Source organism: Rhineura floridana, chromosome 4 (genome assembly GCF_030035675.1).
Source record: "Rhineura floridana isolate rRhiFlo1 chromosome 4, rRhiFlo1.hap2, whole genome shotgun sequence".
In the NCBI taxonomy this organism is placed as follows: domain Eukaryota; kingdom Metazoa; phylum Chordata; class Lepidosauria; order Squamata; family Rhineuridae; genus Rhineura; species Rhineura floridana.
Genome location: NC_084483.1, coordinates 83,979,780 through 83,995,727, shown reverse-complemented (window position 1 = coordinate 83,995,727; position 15,948 = coordinate 83,979,780).

The following is a 15,948-nucleotide window of genomic DNA, read 5'->3' as shown; positions in this document are numbered from 1 at the left end:
TTTCACTCTTTTAATTACATATTTAGTTAAAGATGCAAAGGCAGGTGGAGTTCCTGTACCTTGAATAGCTCTGATGGGGCAGAAGGAATCCCAGCAGGTGTAGCTTGTCATGTGGGAGTAAGAGAAATTGCAGCAGCTGCTAGAATTCACTAGTTTACACAATTTTTTGTGTAGAATTAATTTCTGCACATTGGGATTTTCATATTTTTAAAACAAAATCAGATCAAGACTTAAGCCTAGTTTACAATGTGCTTGTAAAAGTGGTCACTAATTTATTATTTGTTATTTGATTTATATCCCACCCTTCCAGTTTTCCAAACATCAGCAAACCCATTTTCCAGATGACACTCAAACCCAGATTTGACTTTAAGGCCCACATTTGTTGATCTCTGTACTAGATGGAGTAATACAGATTTCAGATGTTGTCAAAAAGAGGATTAAAATGTCATAGTTTATGGTGAGAGGGAAAATAACAGGGAATATAAATATCAGGAATATGTGGGCTCTAAGACACAAAGTAATATCAAAAGATAAAAATGAGCAAAAATCAGCAGGATTTTGTCTTTTGACAAATAAATGGGACTGAAGATGAAGAACATGCTGCAAAAAATAGTGGGAGAACAAGCAAGAAACAGATAATAGTGGAGAAAATAACAAAATATACAGCACTCCGAAGTTTGATATAAAGTATTTCACCATGTTATACAACAATTGGTAGTCAACTGGTAATTGGAGCAGTCAAGTTGTACCCTCTAGGTGTTGCTGGACTACACTTCCCATAATCCATGACCACTGGCCATGCTGATTGAAGCTGATGGGAATTGCAGTACAACATCTGGAGGGCACCATATTGCAACCCTACTATATGTTGATTCTGACCAGTCTTGTATCAAAATAATTCAATACTCTCCTGTTGAACAGAAGGGCAGTGCAGGCTTAGCCATAGATCCAGCACATAGCACATGTTAATAGGATGAATGTAGCAGCAGGTGTCCAAATCTGGCTTCTAACAGCAGAAAATAAGGAAATTGGTAATTTCTTGGTCCTGGTTAGAACAAGCCAGAGTCACAGTTGCAAGTGAAAGAATAGTAGTGGTGAGAGCCCAGAAGCAGGCTCTTTGTGACTAACTCTAGCTATCAGATGCTGCTAGTCTTCCAGATGTCTTTGTATACATATTGCCTACTTCAGAGGTTGATGTGTGATCCAGGTTATGATGCCTTTCATAAGCCACACAGCAGCTCCATGGCAGATGTCTGATATCCCACATTCAAGCTGAACGTTTTAACTAATGGGCTACAGAGGTTTATCTGTGGGATCCTGATTAAAGAGAAACATAGATCTTTCATATTTGAAGTAGCACTTGCCAAGAAAAAATTATTCAAATCTGGCAAATACACAAAGATAAATTGTTAATGTATGCAACATACTACAAGCTAAGCCCAACATTTTACAATGTTCATTTTATGTTTATTTATTTCACAACACATCAGGGTGCTATACAGCAACAACAAAAACTTTAAAAGCAATACAGAATAATCATGAAAATGGCTGGCTGCTCAAGAAAAATTTAAACAACTAAGGCCTGTGGGTATAAAAAAGTCTTCAAAAGATGCTGAATCTTTTCTGGAAGAGTATTCCACAGCATTGGACTGGCTACACTAAATGCCCAACTTCTGGCTGAGGCCAGTAGGGCCTCTATAACAAGGGTGACAATGTTCCCAACACTAAGCAATCACCCCAGTGGAGGAAACCCTCCTCCAATATTTAGTATTCCTATACATGCATAGCAGAGTGATACAATATATAATAGGAAAAAAAACCTTGCAGTTTAAGAACGTACCTATAGCCAACATGTTTGTATCAAACTTTAAAGTGTGGGGAAACTGGGCAGCTATAGTGATCAAATCTGCCTTTTCCATTCTTCTCTCTCCCCCCCCTTCCAGCCCATATTGGCTTCTTAGAGTTAGCCATAGACAGTGGTGTGCTGGTAAATGTTTAACAACCGGCTCTCTGGGAAAAAAAAATCCAAGCTGGATTTAGAAAGGGAAGAGGAACCAGATATCATATTGCAAGCATACGCTGGATAATGGAATGGACCAAGGTATTTCAGAAGAAAATCACCCTGTGCTTTATAGATTACAGCAAAGTATTTGATTGTGTAGATCACAAAAAACTATGGAACGGTTTTAAAAGAAATGGGGGTACCATGGTATCTGATTGTTCTGATGCACAACCTATACTCTGGACAAGAGGCTAGTGTAAAGACAGAATATGGAGAAACCAATTGGTTCCCCATTGGAAAGGGTGTGAGACGGGGTGTATTTTATCATTCTATTTGTTTAATCTATATGCAGAACACATCATATGGAAAGCGGAATTGGCCCAAGATGAAGGAGGTGTGAAAATTGAGGGAGAAATATCAGTAATTTAAGATATGTAGATGATACCATACTCTTAGCAGAAACCAGTAATGATCTGAAACAAATGCTGATGAAAGTTAAAGAGGAAAGCACAAAAGCAGGACTACAGCTGAACATCAAGAAGACTAAAGTAATGATAACAGAAGATTTATGTAACTTCAAAGTTGATAATGAGGACATTGAACTTGTCAAGGATTATCAATACCTCGGCACAGTCATTAACCAAAATGGAGACAATAGTCAAGAAATCAGAAGAAGGCTAGGACTGGGGAGGGCAGTTTTGAGAGAACTAGAAAAGGTCCTCAAATGCAAAGATGTATCACTGAACACTAAAGTCAGGATCATTCAGACCATAGTATTCCCGATCTCTATGTGTGGATGTGAAAGATGGACAGTGAAAAAGAAGAGAATAATCAACTCATTTGAAATGTGGTATTGGAGGAGTGCTTTGTACATACCATGGACTGCAAAAAAGACAAATCATTGGGTGTTAGAACAAATTAAATCAGAACTGTCACTAGAAGCTAAAATGATGAAACAGGTTGTCATACTTTGGATGCATAATGAGAAGACATGATTCACTAGAAAAGACAATAATGCTGGGAAAACAGAAGGGAGTAGAAAAAGAGGAAGACCAAACAAGAAATGGGTTGATTCCATAAAGGAAGCCACAGACCTGAACTTACAAGATCTGAATAGGGTGGTTTATGATGCCATTGGAGGTCGCTGATTCATAGGGTCGCCATTAGTCGTAATCGACTTGAAGGCACATAACAACAACAAATTTCTGAACTCTCATACCAAACGGTGGTTGCCTTAGAACCACTCTGCAGTCTTCCTCAATGCTTTTTAGCCATACGAGGAGCCTAAAATTAAAGCATTACATTAGAAAATTTATCATAATGTGAATCACTCAAAACTAAGAGAGCAAAAAAGAAAAGAAATAAATGATTGCAATATAACAAATTAAATATGCCCTTTCTTTTTAATCATTGACATTAGGCAAGTGCCTTCGTTATATTCTTTTCAGCGCCTGCTTAAAACTTTTGTTTAGGCAAGCCTATCCAGATGCATAGATGCTGATGTTTGTGGTTTTTTTGTCTGTTGCTGTTTTTAATTCGTTTAAAAATGTTTTTAAGTGTTTTTAACTGTTTTATCGATAATTTTAATGTGTTTTGTAAAACTCTTAGAGGTTTCTTACAATCCAGCAGTATATAAATTTTTAATTAATAAATAAATATATTCATCAGGATGGAAGTTTTCAATAACTATCAGGGTTTAATTACACAGATATAAAATAACAGAACACAAAGAGAAATTTGTTAGTCTCAAAAATTAATTGAGGTATGTTTGACAGATATGACCTGGAGACTTGATTTTTTAAAAAAATGAATAATAATTCTGCCACTAGCATAGAATATTGACATTACTTCTTGTAGTTCTCCATTTCCCTTTCTCTAGCAACTCAGTCCAGTAAGAGGAAATGCACATGCAAATACATGCTACATGCACGTTTTCCATCAATCATAAAAGTCCAATAATGAAGCAGTCAGGCTATGCTTGGTACCACTTATCATCCATTTAGAGTGGGGGGGGGAGGGAAAGACTAAATCTAGACTTCCATTATGTCCTCTTCTCTGAACTGATGATCAACACTATTTAACATAATAGCTTGTATCCAATGTATTGAGTCATGGTCCCATCAGTGCAAAGATTTTTGCTTGAGCAATAGGATAGGACGTACCCCTTCTCCTTCCCCCATGCACCCTCTAAATTTGTTGTAGGGGTTTCTCCAACCCTCCAGAACAGATGTGAGAAAGGGGGATATGCAGAGGGTTGAGGAGGGAGTCTTGTTGTGCAAATGGAAATCCTTGCATTAACAAGATGTGTTAACTGAATACCACCCAGTATGATGGCTTCTGAAACACACCCATTTCAAGGGAAACATGCCCATTCCATCCTATTAGTACTGGAATTATTTTTCTTGTACTGTTTCTAGGGAAGGGATAGCCAATATGGTGCCCTCCAGGTGGTGTAGACTACATCTCCCATAATCCCTGACAATTGGCCATGCTGGTTGGGGCTCATGGGAGTTTTAGTCCAAAACAATGAAAAGACACTGTGTTGGCTAGCCCTGTTGACAGACCCTAGGGGGACTGTCGAAATTACTGTTTTCAACCAATTGCCAGTGTCAATTAAATAGTTAGAAACCAGAACCATTAGTTCTAGAAACCTGCCCTTTTTTTAAAAAAAAAAAACTCTCAGATTATCAAGATTATTTTAACAGCAGCTAGATTTTGCTCTCTAGTTCTGGCAATATTCCACAATCCCAGCACAATTGCAAACCATGCACATTTCCATTGCATGATTGGCCCAGAATGGTTAAAAAAAGAGTCCTGTATAGCACATCATGACAAAGTACATGAAAAGGATTGTTGCCATCTCAAAATGAGTAATGCTAATCACTATAATTATATTTCTTAAAACTACACTGAGCTATGTCATTTGTAGCCCTACCCCAAAAAAGGCAGAAAACAAATTTGGTGTTGGGGTAGGTCAGCAGTGATTACAGGAATTGCTTGTTTCATTATTTCCCAGTTTTCTTGTGCTGTTGACAGAAACAAAGCGGGTGGGCTGACAGGGAGGCAAAAGAGCAGGGGTAGGGGGGCAGTAGGACGAGTGCGAAGTTCAGCCCTGCAAGCCGGAAAGGGTAACACACACACATCATCCTCACTTACCTCCACAGCTCTTTACTTCCATTCTGCAGCTGCCTTCTCCTCTGGCTTTCTTCCTCCACCGTGGTATTTTTCCCTCTCTCTCCACTTCCTTCCTCGTGCCTCCTAACACAGAGCATGAGGAAAGAGCGACGCTGCACAGCAACAGATCATGGAAAAGTTACTTTTTTTGAACTACTACTCCCATCAGCCCCAGCCAGCCATGGCCACTGGATTGGGCTGATGGGATTTGTAGTTCAAAAAAAGTAACTTTTCCAAGCTCTGCGCAGAAGCCCATGCTTCTGGCACATGTCTTTCGTCCACCAATCAGAGGAACAGAAGACTCCCCCTGCTCCCTCTGTTAACAACCGGCTCGCAAAATTCTCAAAACTTTAACAATCAGCTCTTGCGAGCCCGTACGAGCCAGCTCCAGCACACCACTGGCCATAAATTAGCTGAGTAGTTCTAGAAAGTGATTAATGCTTCACTGGAAGAGGGGGAGGTACCATCTGCCTTCAAGGAGGCGATGGTGCATCCCCTCCTTAAGAGGACTCCCTGGACCCAAAAGTGTTAAAACAATTATAGTCCAATGGCAAGGAGTTCAAGAAAGTGGCGGTGGTCCACCTTCAAGCATGCTTGGAGGAAACTGGTTACTTTGATCCATTCCTGTCTGGCATCAAGCCCAACCATGGCACTGAAACTGTCTTGGTTGCCCTGGTTGATGACATCAGTTGGGAGAAAGATAAGGGGAGTGTAATCCTGCTTCTTTTCCTCGATCTCTCAGCACCTTTTGATGTTGACCACAGTAGCTTTTTGGAGCATCTCAGGGAGGTGGGGGTTGGTACCATCTGCCCTCCCTGGATCCAGAAGTGTTAAACAACTATAACTCAGGGGCAAATACTGCTTTTGGTGCAAGGTACTTGAGAACATGGTGGCAGTCCAGCCTCAAACATGCTTGAAGGAAACTGATTACTTTGATCCATTCCAGTCTGGCTTCAGGCCTGGCCACGGCACTGAAATTGCCTTGGTCGCCTTGATTGATGATATCTGCCAGGAGACAGATAGAGGGAGCATGACCCTACTCATTCACCTTCATATCGCAGCAGCTTTTGATATTGCTGGCCATGGCATCCTTCTGGAGCATCTCAGGGAGGTGGGGCTTAGGGGCATTGTGCTTCAGTGGTTCTGCTCATACCTCCAGGCTGCTTCCAAAAAGTAGTTTGGGAAGCTACAGTACCATGGGAGCTATCCTGTGGTGTTCTGCATATTGAGGTGTCATAACTATGCAGATGATACCCAGTTCTCTCTCTCTGTTCCATCTCTGTTCCATCTTCCAAATTGAGGCTGAATCCTGAAAAGACAGAGGTGTTATGTGTCCAGAGTTCTCATGTCTGGGAGGTGGGGAGATGGCCTGTTCTGGATGGTGTTGCATTCCCCTGGAGATGCAGGTTTGCAGCTGGGGTGTACTCCTAGATCCAACATTGTCACTGGGGGCTCAGGTAGCCTCAGGGGCTAGGAGTGCCTTTTCGAAGGTCCGGCCAGTTCACCAGCCACCACCCCTTTTGGACAAAGATAACTTGGCCACAGCATTCCATGTGTCCTGGCTCTCAACCAAGAAGCAGACGCAGGACTCAGGAAACTGGATTTTTCTCCATGAAGCGCTATTCAAGAAATCAGTACAGGAACACAGCATCACGCTCTAGGCATAAATCAGGATACAAGAATACTGGGCTTATCTCAAGATACAAACTAGGCATGGTAGAGGTGGCAAAGACTACTGTTGCAACAGAGAATCACAAGCATTGCTAAGCTTATATATCAGAGAGGGATGGGGAATGCATTCTGCAGGTCAAATCTAGCTCTTTCTAGGAGCAGTCTAATAAACAGCATCTCTTTCCCAGCCAGCGGCCTTGGCCAAAGTGTTATTGCTTGCTCTGATAAATTTACTTTTGCTTTCAACTTTCTGAAAAAACTCCCTGTCAGTTGTCAATGAGGAGACAATTATGGGCTTTCCTTGGCAGAAACACTAATAGGCCTTCTGGGCCTGAAGCTGCCCAAGGTTTCTGGAAGCATTTTCCTCAGGCCTATCTCAGCCCCTTTCTAAATGTCTGTAACCCGCTCATTTCACAATCCTGCCAAGGGGTCTCCATAAGGCCCATGGCACCATGCTCTGCTTACTTTTAGATTGGATTACTATAATGCATTCTATGTTGGGCTGCCCCTGAAGGCAAATCAGAAACTTCAACTGTTCCAAAATCCAGCAGCTAGATTATTGGCTGGGGTTCCCTTTAGATCTCATATAACCCACTTTAAAACAGCTGTATTGGTTGCCAGTTCATTTCTGGACCCAATTTAAGGTGCTCACACTAGAGTTCAAAGCCCGATTTAGGTCCCATATATCTGAAAGGCCACCTCCTTCCCTACAGACCTCTTGGGTGTTGAGATCAGCAGAGGGGGCCCTTTTAGTAGTTCCGCTACCCTCGGAAGTTTTGGGAGGTGGCCTGGGAGAGGGCATTCCCTGTAAATGTAAATGTACTGCCTTCAAGTCAATTCTGACTTATGGCAACCCTATGAATAGGGTTTTCATGAGGCTGAGAGGCAGTGACTGGCCCAAGGTCACCCAGTGAGCTTCATGGCTATGTGGGGATTTGAACCCTGGTCTCCTAGGTTGTAGTCCAACACCTTAACCACTACACACACTGGCTCCCTGTAGTGGCCCCTAAATTGTGGAACTCCCTTCCCAACAAGGTGTGTCTGACAACTTCGCTGTACAGTCTTAGGTGAATGCTGAAGATGCATTTCTTTAACTTGGCATTTAACACCTAACACATGTATTTTAGGACCCACCCTATTTTGGGATTTCATATTGTTTTGAACAACCCCCCAAGCATTGAGATCTGACACTCTTCACTTTCCCATTCAACTTACATTTTACCCAGCCCCTCATTTTGGGGAATTTTCCTCTTTTGAAATTAAACCTATGTTGGGTTATCTTGGCAATTGTCCAAATACTTAAAATTTGGCAACAGTAAGGTCGCTGTCCTCACTTGATTTAATCTTGCACCAGGTCCTGAGCCTCAGTAAAGTCCAGGGTCATTGGCCCTGTGGCCGGTTCCATAACAAACAAGAAAGATCTACCTAACAGCAATCTAGGGTACGACACTGAAGTTGGTTCCTAGTTCCCAGTTCCTTATTTGTGTGAAATTTCAGTCACTAACAAAGAAGAAAAGTTGACAGCTACAGCAACGTCAAGCCAAATTTAAAATGCCCCTGAACCCCAAAATAAATAATGGGGTATCCTGTATGATATATCGCTGTAATCAGGAGACTCTCCCTGTCAAGACGGACAATAAATTTATACAATCAAAATCATCAGGATTCTGATATTATCATAAATACATAATGATGTCATAAAATCATAAATCATAAGTAACTGGGGGTACACACCCCCAAATCTGCTCTGGGCCATATACCCCAGGAAAGGGGAGGGTGTCCCCTACCAGATGCCACTGCGTCCCGCCTGGCCCAGAGCTTCTGCTGGGTGCAGGGCACGTGAGAGGGCATCTATCCAAAACCAAAAAAGACAAAAACATACAGGAAAAAATAAGTAACTGGGGGTACACGCCCCAAAATCTGCTCTGGGCCAGGACAATTCATATACCCCAGGAAAAGGGAGGGTGTCCCCTATGAGATGCCACTGTGTCCTGTCCGGCCCAGAGCTTCTGCTGGGCACCAGGCACTCACGAGGGCATCTATGCAAAACCGAAGCAGACAAAAACATGCAGGAAAAAATAAGTAACTGGGGGTACACGCCCCAAAATCTGCTCTGGGCCAGGACAAATCACATACCCCAGGAAAGGGGAGGGTGTCCCCTACGAGATGCCACTGCGTCCCGCCTGGCCCAGAGCTTCTGCTGGGCGCAGGGCACGTGGGAGGGCATCTATCCAAAACCGAAGCAGACAAAAACATACAGGAAAAATTAAGTAACTGGGGGTACACGCCCCAATATCTGCTCTGGGCCAGGACAAATCATATACCCCAGGAAAGGGGAGGGTGTCCCCTACCAGATGCCACTGCGTCCTGCCTGGCCCAGAGCTTCTGCTGGGCACCAGGCACTCACGAGGGCATCTATGCAAAACCGAAGCAGACAAAAACATACAGGAAAAAATAAGTAACTGGGGGTACACCCCCCAAAATCTGCTCTGGGCCAGGACAAATCATATACTCCAGGAAAGGGGAGAGTGTCCCCTACCAGATGCCACTGTGTCTCGTCCGGCCCAGAGCTTCTGCTGGGCACCAGGCACTCACGAGGGCATCTATGCAAAACAGAAGCAGACAAAAACATGCAGGAAAAAATAAGTAACTGGGGGTACCCACCCCAAAATCTTTTCTGGGCCAGGACAAATCATACACCCGAGGAAAGGGGAGGGTGTCCTCTGTAACATTCCAGTGCGTGCTGCTTAGCCAGAGGTTGTGGAGGGTGCAGGGCGCGTATGATGGCATGTACTCACAACTAAAATGGACAAAAACATTCTCTACGAGAATCCATGGCTTCCTGACTTGCCCAGAATTTCTTGCGTGCAGAAGGAGTGGATCTGAGCAACTATACACATCCAAATGTTTAAATTAGGTAGGGGGAAAAAGGATCTGGTGGTGCCCACCCCAAAACTTTATTTGAAGTATTATATATCATTCATTCATTCATTTCATTCATTCATTGGCGATCACTCGTGGCCGAGTAAGATTGTAAGGTCTTTAGCGGTGGGTCCGTAAGTGACTGTAGAGGCCAATTCTGGATCCACACAGCCTCCCACAATGAGGACATAGTTTTCCAGATGGAAGATGGTCACGATGAAGATTTGCTTGACGTGCCTTCCGCTTAGCTCACTTGTCCCTTTTGCCCTCTACTCGTGCTTCTTCAAAGTCCATAGCACCTTTGATAATGGCCGACCTCCATTGGGACGTTCATGGGCCAAGGCTTCGCAGTTCTTAATGCATGTTACATCTTTTAAGATTAGCTTTGATAACATCTTTAAACCTCTTTTGCTGTCCACTGATATTCCTTTTTCCATCCTTAAGTTGGGAGCAAAGTACCTGCTTTGGAAGACAGTGATCAGGCATTCGAACCACATGGCCAGTCCAGTGAAGTTGGGGTTGGAGGATCATTGCTTCAACACTGGTGGCCTTTGCTTCTTCCAATACGCTAACATTAGTCCGCCTATCTTCCCAAGTAATTTGCAGAATTTTCCAGAGGCAGCGTTGGTGGAATCTTTCAAGAAGTTGGGAGTGGCGTTTATAGATGGTCCATGTTTCACAGGCGTACGGTAAGGTCAGTAGTACAATGGCTTTGTAAATAAGCATTTTGGTCTCCCTACGAATATCCCAATCCTGATACACTCTATATTTCATTCGGGAGAATGCGGCACTTGCAGAGCTACGACAATGCTGAATTTCAGCATCGATGTCAGCTTTTACAGAGAGATGGCTGCCACGATAAGAAAATTTATCGACATTCTCCAGCGTTGCACCATTAAGCTGGATTGACGGTGCTACAGAGGAATTGGTTCGCACTTGCTGATGAAGCACTTTGGGTTTTTTTTATGTTAAGCGAGAGGCCAAGCTTTTCATATGCTTCTGCAAAGATATTTAGGGTAGTTTGAAGATCTTCCTCTGAATGTGTGGAGACTACATTATCATCGGCATATTGAAGTTCTATGACAGAGGTTGTAATTACCTTACTTTTTGCTTTCAGCCTACTGAGATTAAAAAGCTTTCCATCTGTTCGATATGTGATTTCCATGACAGTGGGAAGTTTCCCCTCAACAAGGTGTAGAAACATGGCGATAAAAATAGCAAATAAGGTCTGAGCAATGACACATCCCTGTTTGACGCCTGATCCCACTTTGAATGGATCACTTTGAATCACTTTGTTGCCCTCGTGTCGTCATGGAGGAGTCGCAAAACATTCACAAATTTATCAGGGCATCCAATTTTCAGAAGGATGGTCCAGAGGGCAGTTCGATTTACAGTATCAAAGGCCTTAGTCAGATCAATAAATGCCATATACAGAGGTCGGTTTTGCTCCCTGCATTTTTCTTGAAGCTGTTGTGCAGTGAAGATCATGTCCACTGTCCGCCTGGAAGGGCGGAAACCATTTTGGGATTCAGGGAGAATGTCTTCTGAAATAGGTAGGAGGCAATTTGCAAGGATCCTTGCAAGGATTTTACCTGCGGTAGCAAGAAGAGAGATACCTCGGTAGTTCCCACAATCTGTTCTATCGCCCTTCTTGAAAAGAGTGATAATTATGGCATCCCTAAAGTCTTCCGGGATCTCCTCCCTCATCCAGATTTTTTCGATGAGCTTATTAAGTTGTTGTGTAAATTCAGGCCCACCTTCTTTAAAGACTTCAGCAGGAATCCCATCAGGTCCACTAGCTTTGTTATTTTTCATTTGATTAATGGCTTTACTGACTTCATCCAAATTAGGGGATACTGCAAGCTCATCTCTAATTTGTTGTTGCGGGATTTGCGAAAAGACCTCATCAGCCACAATAGAGTTACGATTAAGGAGATCGTGGTAATGCTCTTTCCAATGCAGTGCAATAGACTCTTTGTCCTTTAGAAGTTTGGTACCATCTATTGATCGTAAGGGATTTGTACCATAATTTATTGGTCCGTAGATGGCCTTTGTGGCATTAAAAAAGCCCCATGCATCATAAGCATCTGCAAAATGTTGGATTTCTTGAGCTTTCTTTATCCACTGGGCGTTCTCTAGTTCTTCTTTGGACCTCAGCCTTTGCACTAGCATAGATTTTTTTCTTAGCAGCACAGTTAATGTCTTTTTGCCATATCTGGAAGGCTTTCCTTTTCTTGTCAATGATATGTTCAATCTCACTATCATTCTCATCAAACCAGTCCTGATGTTTCTTAGTTTGGTATCCAATAGTTTGTTCACATGCTGCAATAATGGATGTCTTCAGTTTAATCCAGTGTCCTCAACATTTTCAGGGAGTTCCGTAGGTAGATGTTTCTTGAGAGTTGTTTGAAAGCAAGCTCGCTTAATAGGATCTTGAAGGGCGTGGATGTTCATTTTACGCCTTGGTTTTCTTCCTTGGAGCCTACGTTGAGGAACAATATTAATGGCCATAGTGGATTGAATAATCGGTGATCTGTCCAGCAGTCATCGGCACTCGTCATGGCCCTGGTAAGGAGTACATCATGACAATCTCTGGCACGGATAATTATGTAATCCAGGAGATGCCAGTGCTTTGACCGAGGGTGCTTCCATGATGCTTTAAATTTATCTTTCTGGTGAAAGAGTGTGTTTGTAATAATAAGATTATGCTCTGAACATTAAGTCAGAAGTAGAGTTCCATTCAGGTTGCTATTGCCAACTCCTTCTTTCCCAATGGTTTCTGGCCATAAATCAAAATCACGCCCAACTCTTGCATTGAAATCGCCCAGGAGGATAATGTTGTCCTCCTTAGGTATCTCTGATAAGATGGTGTCCAGCTGAGTATAAAAATTTTCCTTGATGTCTTCATCAGCATCTAATGTTGGTGCTTAAGACCCAGGGCCTGCAGGAAGAGAACATCGCCGCCCAGGGAAGGAGAGTCTGCTGCTGCTGCTGTGGGATCACCACCTCCACCACCCTTCCCTGTGGGACTTCTGCCTGACAGACCTGCATCCTGCAGGACCAGGCCCCAGGTACCCAGCCAGCTGGGACTGATTGCTATCACCTGTCCCTCTTTGGAGGAATACATAAACCGGCTGGCTGGGGTGGCCTGGGAGACCCAGGGCCTGCAGGAAGAGAACATCGCCGCCCAGGGAAGGAGAGTCTGCTGCTGCTGCTGTGGGATCACCACCTCCACCACCCTTCCCTGTGGGACTTCTGCCTGGCAGACCTGCATCCTGCAAGACCAGGCCCCAGGTACCCAGCCAGCTGGGACTGATTGCTACCACCTGTCCCTCTTTGGAGGGATACATAAGCCGGCTGGCTGGGGTGGCCTGGGTGTTTGTTTGTTTTTTGTTCGTTTGTTGTGTGCTGCTTTTTTTTTTTTTTGTGGGAATAAGGAGGATTAATTTTATGATTTTGTAATTGGAAATTGGTTTTAAATTGTTTAGGACTGTGGTTTGTTTTTGTATATGTATATTATGTATAGCTTTTTGTTATTGTAAGTCGCCTAGAGTGTCCACTAACCTGAACAGATAGGCGACCAATAAATAAAATATTATTATTATTATTATTATTACAATAGTTGCCTGCTGGTTTTTGGCAAGTTTTAATCAGAGAGTTGAGAGTTGTTCATTAATGCCAGTAGGACTTCTGACAAGAGCTTCACAAGATCATTTTTAATAGCAAAGCCTACTCCATGTATTCGTCGTTCTTGTTCAGGCAGTCCTTTCCAGAAGAAGGTGTAACCACCTTTTTCTTCCTTCAATTGTCCCTCTTCTGCTATTCGAGTTTCTTGGAGTGCTGCTATGTCACTACCAAAACATCTCTACTCTCTCGCAATGATGGCAGTTCTGCGTTCAGAACGTTCACTATCTGTATTGTACAGCAATTTCTGTATATTCCACGTTCCAAAGTTCATTTGTTTTTTGCAACTGCTAAGTGGTGACCCCACTGGATGCTGTAATCCAGTCAGGGAGAGAGATGAGGCAGACTATATTTAGGGCACCTTTTCTAGCACCTTCCCCATAAGGGGTGAGCAGAGTGGATCCTGAATAGGAATGCTCAGTTGTGGATACAGCTGCCAAACAACTCAACTGCCTGTCTGTATCCACTGCCCATGTGCCGGTCCATGACTAGCAGCTTCCGGATTTCACAGTCCTGCCCCCGTTGCCATCCGCTGATCACCATGGGACTTTTGGTTTGGTTTGGTTGGAAGATGCCTGTGCGTGAATTTGTTTTATGTGGGGAGATCGGTGCACGACGATCAACACACAATCTTGATAGAAAAAGGCTTTGATCCAATGGCATGGATACCACGTTGATTGGAAGTCTTTTATCTGCTGCAGCCTTCATCCGCCTTCACAGCCATTGTAACATACACATTGTTATCCTCCCCTTGTTCTGCAGTTGAGGACTTTCTTTGATCTTTCTTTGTCTGGTTCCTCTCCCTTGACCTTACCGCCATGGATGACCCCGCTGGGAGTACATGACTCCTGACAGCATCGCTCACAGGGTTCATTGGAACACGCAAGCCCACTCACCACTGCAAGGTGACGATCCATACACATATTTATACAGGACAGGGTCCTCTACAAGATGGCATTGGTTCCAACCCAGGTCAGAGCTTTTTGTTCAGTTACAGCTCAGACAAGGTCATTTATCATTTCTGATTTTAGAGTGTTTTGAACTGTATTTAATTATGCATTTTATAACTTTTGTGATCCGCCCGAAACGTTTTAGTTAACTGCAGGGAATAAATCTAAACAACACCAACAACATTAATTTATGTATCAGAATAGCCAAAATCTATAGGAAACATTATAAGAAACTTGGATGCCCATTCCAAATTATGATTTGGGGCACCACGAATCATAGTTCCACACATCAGAGATACTGTGTTCTATTAGATGCCACCCATGCATAGTTTAGAGTCTCATCTATGAAATTACATCTTTATGCTTCTTGAGTGAATCGTTGTCTGGCAGAGCCATGTTTCCATCTGCCATGGCACCAGATAACATAGAGTCATACTTTGAGAAGAATTGTTGTGCATTTGATTTATTATATCTCTAAATAAATTACTACACATATATATACAGGTAAGAACCAAGTATACAAATGAACATATAAACAAGTGCAGACTTAATTTAAAAAACAAATAAGGAAGTCACATTTATCAGAACTGATAAAACAGTAAAAACATTTTGCTTAGAAATATATTAGAACATTTTTGCAGTTTACAAAATCAACACCATTTCACATGGGCTGGAATTAAACAATTTCACCCATTCGAAATAATATCCTGGTTTTCAAACAACTCTGAAATAGTAGTAGATTTAGAAGAGGACCTTCTAAGCTGCACATTGCACATCATCGTTATTGTTTGGTCCTTTATAGCCTCATTGCTACAATATGACTTGGAGTACTATTTTTCTTTGTGAAGTCTTAGAACAACTCATCTGTTGCACAAACATCACCACATTTGCCCAGGGTGGCAAAAAAGTGATACCCCCCCAAGCCTGTTAAAAACATCTTAAAAACAAAAGATCTTTACAAAATCAAATACAAAACATTGAAAAACACCTTTTGAAAATTACAAAACATTGTTGAAAACATCTTGAATATAATTCCAATACAGATGCACACTGGGACAAGGTCTCTCCTTAAAAGGGTTGTTGAAAGATGGGATTTTCTTATGTTTAATTTTTGTTCCTTAAAAGGGTTGTTGAAAGATGGGATTTTCTTATGTTTAATTTTTGTATCAGTCTACCCTCTTACTCACCTTGTTACAGTTCAAATATTATTATTTTTAAAAGCCACTGGTATTGGCGACAGAAGGAAACATGGCAGGTTAAACAACAATGATTTCTTGAAGATGTAATTTCATAATTGACACTCAAAAGCATTCATGGATAGCATCTCAGAGAAGACACTCTTCCAGGTGCAATGTAGTATGTTTTATGGTGCCCCAAACCATCTTTTGTGATGGGCACCTCATTCCCTTATTCTTTTCCTGTACATATTTGCTATATTTTCAAATACATATATGCCCTTGTCTGTGCCATACAGATACAAGAAATTCTGAATTGGGTGGGAACCCTCTCCAGAATGTATGGGTGTATGACCTGCAGTGCCCAAAG